Source organism: Macaca nemestrina, chromosome 9 (genome assembly GCF_043159975.1).
Source record: "Macaca nemestrina isolate mMacNem1 chromosome 9, mMacNem.hap1, whole genome shotgun sequence".
NCBI classification, from domain to species: Eukaryota; Metazoa; Chordata; class Mammalia; order Primates; family Cercopithecidae; genus Macaca; species Macaca nemestrina.
In genome coordinates, this window is record NC_092133.1 from 94,502,073 (window position 1) to 94,515,375 (window position 13,303).

Consider the following 13,303-nt stretch of genomic DNA (forward strand, 5'->3'; position numbering starts at 1 on the left):
AAGCCCAGCCTTTTCATGTAATTTTCCTTTAAGCCCTTTCCCATTGACTACTGAAAACCTTAGGTCAACACTCATTAGTCTTTACTTGCCCCAACATTACATACTATAATTAATCAGGGCCTCCAGCGAACTCTTCTTTGAATCCTTTTCTTTCCCCAAGGAAATGGTCTAAGACACTCACTATAACTAAGATATAATGCATATAAAATCAGTTAGTTGAGCTCTGTTATTAGTATTAGAGTTGGGGAAAGCTGATAACACAAGTACCAGAAGGTAGCCATCTGCTCAGCCCAGAGTATATATTTTAAACATATTTTGAAATAATTCAGCAGCCTGACTTATATAAGAAGCAAACATAAAGATCATGATTTTTTTATCTTTACTATCTATCTCTGTGTACAAATAATTTATTTTTGAAAATCTTTTTCTTCCATGCCCAAAATGTGTGACTTTTTAAATCCAAACACCCATAAAGGTAACTTGACTAATTTGAGCTATCCATATTCCTTTGTCATCACTGAGTTGACATTATATATAGCTTAATAATTCAGCTTCTGAAATTTTAGTTATATACAATGATATGCTGGTATTCTGGTTGTCTGGCTGGGGTGGAGAAAAGCGGAGGAAGTCATGGTATGTAGCATTTGCCAATTTCAATGATGTAAATACTCCCACCATGGCCAATTTCAAGCTTTCATGCAAAATCAACCTGTTTGCAAAGTTCCTGGAAATTAAAAAGCAGAACTTATATGAGCCAGAGCAAGTTGGCTCCAGAACAATATACGATATAGATTATTTTTCTAACACCTCAAGAATTTAGTGTAACTTAATTTGTAAATTCTGAAACCAACATGATAATCCTTTTTCTTTCCTTAAAAAAATTCATCAGGTAGTATAATATCCCCAGATAATTTAATGCCAGGATTAGCAATAGTTCTTCCAAATGTTCAATTTTAGAGTAATAAATTGGAAAATCCATTTCCCCATTTACTTATTACAGAGAAAATTTCCGAATATAAAGAAAGAATACTTTATAGAATGTCTTTCTACACAATCTTAGGTAAAAATGGGCAATTTTAGAGTGTAGGAAAACATATACCTACTTCTCAAATAAGGGAGATAGCACTATTCACTGTTAATAAACAGACCCTCACTAGGATTTTTCTTAAGCTAATAAAAGGATATTCAACTTTTTTTGTTACCATGTAGTAGGCTATCAATAAGTGAAGTGGCAAGTAGAGAAGGCTAGTTCAGATTGGGTTGTCAGGAAGGCCTCTCTGAAATAAGGATTACATGACAATGAGATCCAATCATTGTCTTCTCTATTGCAATGATGAGGAAAAGCATTCTAAGTAGAAGTAAAAATAAGGACAAAGGTGTAGAGTTTGGAATGACCTTGATATTTTCAAGGATCAGAAATGAGACCTGTATGGTTGAAGCATACAGCGAGAAAGAAGGAATGGGATGGGAGAACAAGATCACTGAGGTAGGCAGGGGATGGGTCTCAGCACCTTGAAGGTTATGATAAAGAGGAGTTATACCTGATGTAAACGACGAGTTGATGGGTGCTGACGAGTTGATGGGTGCAGCACAACAACATGGCACAAGTATACATATGTAACAAACCTGCACGTTATGCACATGTACCCTAGAACTTTAAGTATAATAATAATAAAAAAATAGAAATTAAAAAAAAAAGAGTTTTATTTTATTCCAAAGGCCATTGAAGGACTATAAGAAGGGGTATGATTTATAGACAATATAACAGACATAAAGAATAAATTACATAAATTTAATTTAAAATGTTACTGGATTCATGGAGGTTTTCTGTTGTGGATTTCATCAATTAATGAATACTAAAATCAAAATTGATTATTCTGTTAATAAGGGAGTTTTATAATAGAAACTCTTGGGAACCACTGTCTCATAAAGCTTACATTTATTTGGACTTTAAATCACTTACTCTCAGGCAACTCTTACATATTGTGAGAGAATGAGGTCTCATCTCAATTTCAAGAGCTATCTCCAGAGGCCTGAAGCGTGCCACTCTCTACATTCACTCATGTTTTAGATCAGTTTCCCCCTCAGTCAGGTCACAGGCAATAGTAAACATTCCAAGAACAGCCTTTCCCAGAAATATGAGCATTAACATCTGATCTCTTTGATTAAAAAAGACTTCCAGGTACTTTAAAAGACATAATCAAAGTTATTAAGTTATTGTTAAGAATGGAAATCAGATAAAGCAATTTGAAAATGTAGCACAAAACTTCCATAATAATTTTTTTGACTAAAATCATCACTCATTAAATTTTTTTTGCACTCAATGGTCAACTTTGGGGTCAAATGTCAGGAGAAACTATAAATTATCTTCATGGTCACCTTGGCCTACAGTATCATCTATCCATTTGGGAATTCAGTCATCCAAGTCTCCACTGAGGACATAATGACAAGCCCATAGCTCTTTCACACAGACATACTCCTTGCAGAGCCTCTTAACAGTTTGTAATTCCAAGTTATTGTAATAGCACAGCTCCATCTATCTATTGTGAAATATTTGAATAATACCTATAAGCAAGAAAAATGGTAGTCCTGTCGCTGCCACAATTCTGCCCAAATCATGGATCCTATTTCTTGCCTAACAGCTTTTCTGAATGAACTCCATAGATACAAGCTGGCTAAGGGCTAAGAAATATCAACCAGCCCACATGAAAATAAAATTTAATCCTGCAAAGTTATTGGCCAATTTAGATATTCCCTCAAAACTACAGACCAGTTTTCAACAAGGTTCAGACTGTATTTTCATGTCAACCAGCTCTGCTATAGCTAGCCCAATCTTGTAACAAGAATAGTCATGAGTAAATCAAAACTGTTTGCAGAATTCATACCTATAATTAGCATGTGATACAAAACAATCACTGGACTAAAATTAATGATAGCAAGATAGTTTGTAGGTGAACAATAATATTTATCTTTTATTACATACATTGCAATATTTAATAATTATCAGTTGCCTTCTAACTTTTTTCCTGTAGTTCTAAAATAGATGATTTAGTTCCCTTGAATTGACTCATGAAATCATGATGAAATATTAATAACCTAAATCAATGATTGTGGAAAGGGAACATAGCCCATAAAATATTTAGTTGCCCAAATGTCATTCAGATGGTAACTTAATTATCCTTCATTTTTTTTTCTTTCATTTTTAGTTGACATGTAGTAATTGTACATATTTATGGGATACAGAGTGATATTTTCATGCATGTACATAATGTGTAATGATCAAGTCAGGGTAATTACATCCATCACATTAAACATTTTTTATTTCTTTGTGTTGGGAATATTAAAAATTCTTTTAGCTTTTTGAAAATGTACCACAAATTACTGTTAACTATATTCATCCTACAGTGCTATAGAACACTGGAACTTATCCTCCTATGTAACTACACTTTTTTATCCATTGACCAACCCCTCACTATGTTTCCCTCATCCCTACTCTGCAGCCTCTAATAACCATAATTCTGCTCTTTACTTTTGTGCATTCACATTTTTAGCTCCCACATATTAGTGAGAACATGCAGTATTTATATTTATGTGACTGACGTATTTCACTTAATATAATGTCCTCCAGGTTCATCTATGTAGGCTGCAAATGACAGGATTTCATTCTTTTTCATGGTTAAATAGTATTCTATTGGATATATAGACCACATTTCCTTATCTGTTCATCTGTTGATGGACATTTAGGTTGATTCCATATCTTGGCTCTCATGACTAGTACTGCAATAAATATAGAAGGACAGATATCTCTTTGATATGCTAATTTTCTTTCCTTTGAATAAATACTCAGCAGGATTTCTAGAATCTAGACCTCTAACTCTTACCATATGCAAAAATCAATTCAAAATGGATTAAAGAATTAAATGTAAGACCCAAAACTATAAAACTACTAGAAGAAAAAACAAGGAAAAGGGAATTGCTTCAGGACATTAGGTCTAGGCAAAGGTTTTAAGGATAAGACCTCAAAAACATAGACAACAAAAACAAAATACACAAATGGGACTATATAAAAAAAAAATCTTCACAGCAAAGGAAACGATCAGCAGAGGGAAGAAGCAATCCAAAGAATGGCAGTAAATATTTGCAAGCTTCAGACAAAGTACTAATATTCAGAAAACACAAGGAACTAAAAATAAAAAATAGTAATAATTTGATTAAAATTGGGCATGTGACCTGAATAGGCATATCTCAAAAGAAGACATACAAATGGTCAAGTATATGAAAAAATACCCAACACCATTAATCATTAGGGAAATGCAAATCAAAACTATAACGGGCCATCATCTTAACCCAGTTACAATGACTATTATCAAAAAGACAAAAAATAACTAAATGTTGGAGAGGATGCCGAGAAAAGGGACTACTTTTTACAGTGTAGGTGAGAATGTAAATTAGTAGAGCCAGGGAAAACAGTATGGAGTTTTCTCTAAAATCTAAAAGCAGAGCTAATACTCTCCATTTTAACTAATACTCTCACTTCATTGTTACTGACTAGGAGCAATGCTAAGTAGCTCTCAAAAGCAGTAGTAAGATGTTAACAGATGGGGCAGGCTTATATTAATAAATAAAAGGAAATTGTTGTTCTTTGTAGGTGTTGATCCACTTCCAAAACGTCAATATTAAAAGTCCCTCATTCAACTATTAAAGTCATTCAGCTCTCCAGAGATACATTTTACAGCTAATCCACACTAGTAAGCCTAACTAAAATAGAGCAGTCTCCAAAAGAATCCAGGTCAAACTCTTCGCCTATATCTCTCTCATATCATGGAATTAAAACCGTGAAGTTTCACAGAAGTACCATACAGTACTTTGCTTGAGAATATATAAGACCATACACATTTCATTCCAGAATTTAAGAACTCTGTGGCCTGATCTATTAAGAATTCCCTCCCTCCCTCCCTTCCTCCCTCCCTCTCTTGCTCCCTCCCTTCCTCTTTTCCTCTCTTCCTCTCTTTTTCTCTTTTGACAGACTCTTGCTACGTTGCCAGGCTGGAGGGCAGTGGCACGATCTCAGCTAAGCGCAACATCGCCTCTCGGGTTCAAGCGATTCCCCTGCCTCAGTCTCCCAAGTAACTGGGATTACAGGCATGCGCCACCATGCCCGAATAATTTTTTGTATTTTAGTAGAGACGGGTTTTCACTATATAGGCTGAAATGGTCTCAATCTCCTGACCTCGTGATCCACCTGCCTCGGCCTCCCAAAGTGCTAGGATTACAGGCGTGAGCCACCGTGCCTGGCCAAGAATTGACTGTATTCTGAAGTTTAGATGCCCAAACTGCAAAACAGAGTAATGATTGAGGGAAAAAAATGTCAGATATTTATATGTCTAATTGCAATTCAATGTTTTAAAGTAATTTTGTTCTTATCTTTGAAGACACTAAATAATTGAAATTTCTTAGAACTCATTTGTTTCCAACAAGGTCAGCATGAATACACCAGTATCTCACCACCCTGGGCAACCCTATCATCAGGGCATAGATTGAGTGTCATGATGGTACTGTTAGTCCTCTGAAACTCAGCAGCTCCCACCACCACTACGTGTTATGCATTGCAATTTCAATTACCGCAATGACATGATTTTTAAATTGATCATCAAGGAAATCATTTTAGAATAATTCTGTTGTTAAGATGCTTCTTAACTTAATCTCTGAGACAGATTACCTTCTATTTTAAATTTGTTTGTATTAAGTGGCAGAAGAATTGCATGATTCTCTACCACCCCCTTATCCCAAAGTGTATATTTTCTCTTGACTGAAAATGGTGACTTGGGTACTTTACTCAATTCACTTAATTCCAGAAATTTGGAGCCAAATTTTGCCTCATTACAATGTCCTACATGTCTCAGAAGGTAGATTTTCTACTGTGACAAATTCAGTTCAGTTTTATCTCCAAACATTATTTTCTATGAGGTTGAATACATTAGACACTTTGAGCCGGCTTTAAGAGAGACAGTATTGAGAAATTTTGAAAATAACTAAACATTTAAAACAGTAATGCTCCTAGTCGTAAAAGCTCTGGGTTTACCAAGCTTCTTAACCAAACTTAAAAATTAACCCAATACTCACAATAACATTAGTCATTATTATAGTAGTAGTATTACTACTATTATGTTTATAGTAATAGTATTACTACCATAATAGTAGTAGTAGTTTAATAGTAACAGTAGTAAAGAAATTTTTTCTTATCTTTCAAGGCATTAAATAATTGAAATTTCTTAGAAACTACTACTATACTACTATAATAGTAGTAGTAATACTACTATTAATATTTATTGTTACCACAATTAATAGTTACTAAGGAGTTATTCTGTGTTCCACAATGTACAAAGAGCCTTCTTGTCCAATGTTGCACAATAGTAAGTGACAGGTAGAGTCAAGATTTAAAGATAACTATGCTTGACTTCTAAGCCCACAATATTTAATTGTACTTACTATTTGAAAAAATTATCCCATTTATAAAATCCAAAAGCAAACGTTCCACTCATTTATCTCTAATTGCTCATTTTTTTTTTTTTTTTGGATGCAGTCTTACACTGTCGCCCAGGCTAGAGTGCAGCGGTGCGATCTTGGCTCACTGCAACCTCTGTCTCCCGAGTTCAAGCAATTCTCCTATCTCAGCCTCCCAAGTAGCTGAGACTGCAGGCATGAGCCATCATGCCCGGCTAATATTGTGTGTGTGTGTGTGTGTGTGTGTGTGTGTGTGTGTGTGTGTTTTAAATTTTTAGTAGAGACGGGGTTTCACCGTGTTAGCCAGGATGGTCTCAATCTCTTGACCTTGTGATCCACCCACCTCAGCCTCCCAAAGTGCTAGGATTACAGGCGTGAGACAACCGCGCCTGACCTCTAATTTTTCAAAGGTAGGAATGTTATACTTTTGCAGAGAATGAAATTAGATCCTTATCTCTCACCATACACAAAAATCAACTCAAAATGGATTAAAGACTTAAATGCAAGACCAAAAATTATGAAGCTACTAAAGGAAAACATAGGGGAAATACTTCATGACATTGGTCCAGGCATGGATTTTATGGATAAAACCTCAAAAGCACAGACAACAAAAACAAAAATCAACAAATATGATTACATCAAAAAGGCCTCTTTAGAATCAAGAGACAACCTATAGAATGGAAGAAATATTTGCCACCTATACATATGACCAGGGTTTAATACCCAAAATAAGAAACTCAAACAACTCAGTAGCAAAAAAACAAAACAAACAAACAAACAAACAAACAAAAACACCAAATAATTTAAAATGGGCAAAAGAACTTAATAAATACTTCTCAACAAAATAAAATAAGCATGGCCAATGAGTACATAAAAAAAGTTCAATGTCACTAATCCTCAGGAAAATGCAAATCAAAACCATGAGATCTAACTATACACCTGTTATTCATCCAGTATATACTGAACTTTGCCAATAGAACAATTGGCTTTTGGAAAACAGTTCCCCTCACAATTACTTTATCTTGAATATTTTTGTTTAAATAAAAAAACCCAAATAATTTAAAAATTGGCAAAATGAACCTAATAAATACTTCTCAACAAAATAAAATAAACACAGCCAATGAGTACATAAAAAAAGTTCAATGTCACTAATCCTCAGGAAAATGCAAATCAAAACCATGAGATCTAACCTTACACCTGTTATTCATCTAGTATATGCTGAACTTTGCCCATAGAATAATTGGCTTTTGGAAAACAGTTCCCCTCACAATTACTTTACCTTGAATATTTTTCTTCTTGTAGTTAAACAACTGATGTTCATCTGTGGTTTTTGTAGTGTACATTGAAATAATGGGCAGAATCTCAGCATGGAAGGAAGAGAAGTTTATCTTTCCTCCTTCTTGCTTCCAGAGCCATCTGCTCAGACTTCCTGAGCTTTCTCATTCATGAGATGGATGTCCTCAATAACCTTCACAATTCAGTGTGTGGTCATTTCAAATTGACACTTCCAGAGTGACACTTCCAGAGTGACACCTGGAAGCATGACATAAAGGGGAAAAAGACATTTGTCAAATAAAAAATGAAAATGTGGCCAGGCATGCTGACCCACGCCTGTCATCCTAGCACTTTTAGAGGCCAAGGTGGACAGATCACTTGAGCTCAGGAGTTCGAGACCAGCCTGGTCAATATAGGAAGACCCCTGTCTCTACAAAAAATTAGCTGGGCATGGTGGTATACACCTGTGATCCCTGCTACTCAGTAGGCTAAGGTGGGAGGATCACCTGAACCCAGGACGTGGAGTTTGCAGCGAGCCAAGATCACACCACTGCATACCAGCCTGGATGACAGAGTGAGACCCTGCCTCAAAAAATAAATACACGAATAAAAATAAAAACGTAAGGGGAATGAGAAAGGCAGAAACTCGGTTCTAGTTTTGTTACGTGGAACAAACATACCAGTTTTAGTCAAATATTTGCCACCTTTATAGCAGAATATTTTGTTATGTAAGTTCTGTTTTCCCCTTTGATTTATAAGAAACCCTGACAATTAATGAGATGGCAGCTATTAGTATCCTAGATAATTTGCTGAGGGTCTACTAATCCTTTCAATATGGCCAGTGTTCCTGAGTGAAGCAGCAGCATGCCTGCTTTTCCCTGGTTTCCCCAACTGAGTAAAATTTCATGAAAGCAATTCCTCACCAACATAAAGAAAGTTCCCTAAGCAAGATAAAGTAATCCTTCCAATCCCTTCTTTAGGAGATAATGTGGATTACAGGGAAGTAGTGGGTATGAGTGGGCTAAGAAATTGTTGGGTAATAAAAATAATTTTTTTTTCTTTTAGGCAAGGAAGCAATTTATAAAACCAAGATTAAAATAAAGAAATATATGCTGCCATTGCTAAATTCCTGAGAAAAGGCAAAGAGGTTGATGAGATAGAAGTGTAAAACACAGAAACAGGCTGGACTTGGTGGCTCACACCTGTAATCCTAGCACTCTGGGAGACCAAGGCAGGTGGATTGCCTGAGCTCAGGTGTTAGAGACCAACCTGGGCACCCTGGTGATACCCTGAGTCTATTAAAAATACATAAAATTACCTTGGTGTGGTGGTGCGCACCTGTAGTCCCAGCTACTCCGGAGGCTGAGGCATGAGAATCACTTGAACCTGGAGACAGAGGTTGCAGTGAGCTGAGATTGCACCACTGCACTCCAGCCTGGGTGACAGATCAAGACTTTGTCTCAAAAAATATAAAAAATTAAAACTAAAAAAAGGACAAGCACAGAAACAAAACAATAAAGAACATTAAGATTTATAATAAAGTTTATGATAAAAGAGTACTAAAAATACTTTTCACCAGAATATATAAAGAAGTCTTACAACTCAACAACAGAAAGACCATCAATTAAAACATGGTCAATGAATCTGATTAGGTATTTTACCAAAGAAGACAGACAGTGGCCGGCCGCAGTAGCTCATGCCTGTAATCCCAGCACTTTGGGAGGCCAAGGTGGGCAGATCACCTGAGGTCGGGAGTTCAAGATCAGCCTGACCAACATAGAGAAACCCCATCTGAACTAAAACTACAAAATTAGCTTGGCATGGTGGCGCATGCTGTAATCCCAGCTACTTGGGAAGCTGAGGCAGGAGAATCGCTTGAACCCGGGAGGCGGAGGTTGTGGTGAGTCAAAGTCGCGCCATTGCACTCCAGCCTGGGCAACAAGAGCGAAACTCCATTTCAAAACAAACAAACAAACAAACAAAACAAAGAAGACAGACAAATGGCCATTAACCATCTGAAAAGATGTTCAACATCATTAGTCATTAGGGAAATGCAAATCAAAACCACAATAAGAACACTTCACACCTCTATAATGCCTATAATCAAAAAGACACACACAAAAAAGTATAGGCAAGGATGTGGAGAAATTGGAACACTCATACACTCATACACTGCTGGTGGGAATGTAAAATTGGATAGCTGCTTTGAAAAACAGTCTTATAGTTCCTCAAAAGATTAAAACCAGTTGCCCTATGACTCAAAAATTGTACTCCTGGATATTCACCCAAGAGGAACATATGTCCACAATGGAGTTCATAGCAACATCACTCAAAATAGTCAAAACTTGTAAACAACCCAATGTCCATCAACTGATAAATAAAATGTGATAAACCTCTACAATAGAATATTACTTAGCAATAAGAAAAAAATAAAGTTACTGGCTGGGCATGATGGCTCACGTCTTTAATCTCAGCACTTTGGGAGGCTGAGGTGAGAGGATTGCTTGAGCCCAGGAGTTCAAGACCACCTCAGATAACATGGCGAAACCCCAGCTCTTCAAAAACTACAAAAAATTTAGCTGGGTCATGGTGGCGCATACCTATGATCCAAACTACTCAGGAAGCTGAGGTGGGAAGATCACTTGAGCCCAGGAGATCAAGGTTACAATGAGCCAAAATCAAGCCACTGCACCCCAGGCTGGGCAATGGAGTGAGGCCTGTCTGAAAAAAATAAAAACTAAAAATTAAAAAAATTACTGATTCATGCTACCATATAGATAACTCTTAAAAATATTATGTTAGGTGAAATGAGCCGGACACAAAAGGACAAATATCAGGTGATTCCACTTATATGAGGTACCTGCGATAGGCAAATTCATAGAGACAGAAAGCAAAATAGAGGTTACCAGAAGCTAGGGGATGGATGATGGGGATTTATTATTTAATGGGTACAGACAGTCTCTGTTTGGGATGATGAAAAAATTCCAGAAGTAAATAGAAGTGATGCTTGCACAGCATTGTAAGTGTACTTAATGCCACTAAGTTGTACATTTTAAAGTGGTTAAAACGGTACATTTTAGGTTATATATGTTTTGCCAGAATTTTAAAAAATAATTGACAAAGTTTAGACAATTTTAAAGAGAGCACAAGATTTGCAGTTAACCTAAAAAATTCATGAAAGAACTGCATTTTAAGATTTATTTTAATAAATTTAACCTTTGCAAGCCAATTAATGATATCACCATCTTAACAAACTAAAAAGAAAAACCATATGATTATCTAGTAGATGCAGAAAATTTGACAAAATTCAACATCCACTACCCATTTTTTAAAAATATATCAGCAAAGTAAGGATACAAGAGATTTTCCTCAACATGTTAAAGGACATCTTTAAGATATCTGCAGCAGGACTTTGTGAGACCGAGGCGGGTGGATTGCTTGAGCTCAGGAGTACTAGAATAGCCTAGGCAACATGGTGAAACCCTGTCTCTACAAAAAATCACAAAAATTATCTGGATGTGGTGGCACACACCTATAGTCCCAGCAACTCAGGAGGCTGAGGTGAGAAGATTCCTTGAGCCTAGGAGGAAGAGGTTGCAGTAAACCAAAATTGTGCCACTGCATTCTGACCTGGATGACAGAGTGAGAACCTGCCTCAAAATAAAATAAAATAAAATAAGTTATTTGCAGCTAACATCCTATGTAATGAGGAAAGTCTGAATGGTTTTCCCTCAGATCAAGAATGAGACAGGAATTTCAGTTCTTCCCTCTTCTATTCAACATTGTACTGGAGGTTCTAGCCACTGTAATCATTTCTGAAAACAGGTGAGTGGCATGTAGGAGAATGAAACTGGATCCTCATTTCTCACCTTATACAAAAATCAACTCAAGATGGATCAAAGACTTAAATCTAAGACCTGAAACTATTAAAATTCTAGAAGATAACATTGGAAAAACTCTTCTAGATATTGGCTTAGGCAAGGATTTCGTGACCAAGAACCCAAAAGCAAATGCAGTAAAAACAAAGATAAATAGCTGGGACTTAATTAAACTAAAGAGCTTTTGCACAGCCAAAGGAACAGTGAGCAGGGTAAACAGACAACCCACAGAATGAGAGAAAATCTTCACAATCTATATATCTGACAAAGAGCTAATATCCAGAATCTACAACAAACTCAAACAAATTAGCAAGAAAAAAACAAACAATCCGACCAGGCACGGTGGCTCACCCCTCTAATCCCAACACTTTGGGAGGCCAAGGTGGGTGGATCACAAGGTCACGAGATCGAGACCAGCCTGATCAACATGGTGAAACTCCTTCACCACTAAAAATACAAAAATTAGCTGGGCATGGTGGGGCACGCCTGTAATCCCAGCTACTCAGGAGGCTGAGGCAGAAGAATTGCTTGAATCCGGAAAGCAGATGTTGCAGTGAGACAAGATTGTGCCACTGCACTCCAGCCTGGTGACGGAGCAAGACTCCATCAAAAAAAGAAAGAAAGAAAGAAAGAAAGAAAGAAAGAAAGAAAGAAAGAAAGAAAGAAAGAAAGAAAGAAAGAAAGAAAGAAAGAAAGAGAGAAAGAAAGAAGAAAAAAAAGATCCCATCAAAAAGTGGGCTAAGGACATGAATAGACAATTCTGAAAAGATGGACAAATGTCCAACAAAGATATGAAAAATGCACAGTGTCACTAATGATCAGGGAAATGCAAATCAAAACCACAATGAGATACCACTTTACTCCTTCAAGAATGCACACAATAAAAAACTAATAGATGTTGGCATGGATATGATGAAAAGGGAACACTTCTACACTGCTAGTGGGAATGTAAACTAGTACAACCACTATGGAAAACAGTGTGGAGATTCCCTAAAGAACTAAAAGTAAAACCATCGTTTGATCCAGCAATCCCATTACTATCTACCCAGAGGAAAAGAAGTCATTACATGAAAAGAGATTTGCACATACCCGTTTATAGCAGCACAGTTTGCAGTTGCAAAAATGTGTCTCTCACACACACACACAGACACACACACACTATGGACTACTACTCAGCCACAAAAAGGAATGAATTAATGGCACTCACAGCAACCTAGATAGGATTGGAGACTATTATTCTAAGTGAGGTAATTCAGGAATGGAAAACCAAACATCCTAAGTTTTCACTCATAATTGGGAGCTAAGCTATGAGGATGCAAAGGCATAAGAATGACAAAGTGGTAATCCCGGCACTTTGGGAGGCCGAGACGGGTGCATCACGAAGTCAGGATATCGAGACCATCCTGACTAACATGGTGAAACCCTGTCTCTACTAAAAATACAAAAAATTAGCTGGGCGTGGTGGCACACGCCTGTAGTCCCAACTACTTGGGAGGCTGAGGCAGGAGAATTGTTTGAACCCAGGAGACGGAGGTCTCAGTGAGCTGAGATCACGCCACTGCACTCCAACCTAGGTGACAGAGCGAGACTCCGTCTCAAAAAACAACACACAAAAAAATGACACAGTGAACTTTGGAGACTTTGGG

At 36.8% G+C, this 13,303-nt stretch overlaps 1 protein-coding gene across 25 annotated transcripts in view; it reads right to left on the reverse strand.

Annotated features, from left to right (window-relative positions):
• LOC105499843 (MAGUK p55 subfamily member 7-like) overlaps positions 1–13,303 on the reverse strand; it is a 112,627-nt gene that overhangs the window by 35,374 nt on the left and 63,950 nt on the right. For 13 of the 25 annotated variants that reach the window (XR_011608070.1, XR_011608068.1, XR_011608067.1 and 10 more), the window contains 2 exons: positions 9,098–9,165; positions 7,784–8,037 (listed from right to left, as the gene is read on the reverse strand). The exons of 7 other annotated variants lie outside the window; for them this stretch is intronic. The gene's annotated coding sequence lies outside the window, so the exon portion shown is untranslated. Of the gene's footprint in view, positions 1–7,783; positions 8,038–9,097; positions 9,215–10,379; positions 10,501–13,303 lie in introns of all 25 variants that reach the window. 5 more of the 25 variants (XR_011608075.1, XR_011608074.1, XR_011608077.1 and 2 more) reach the window with 5 other exon arrangements.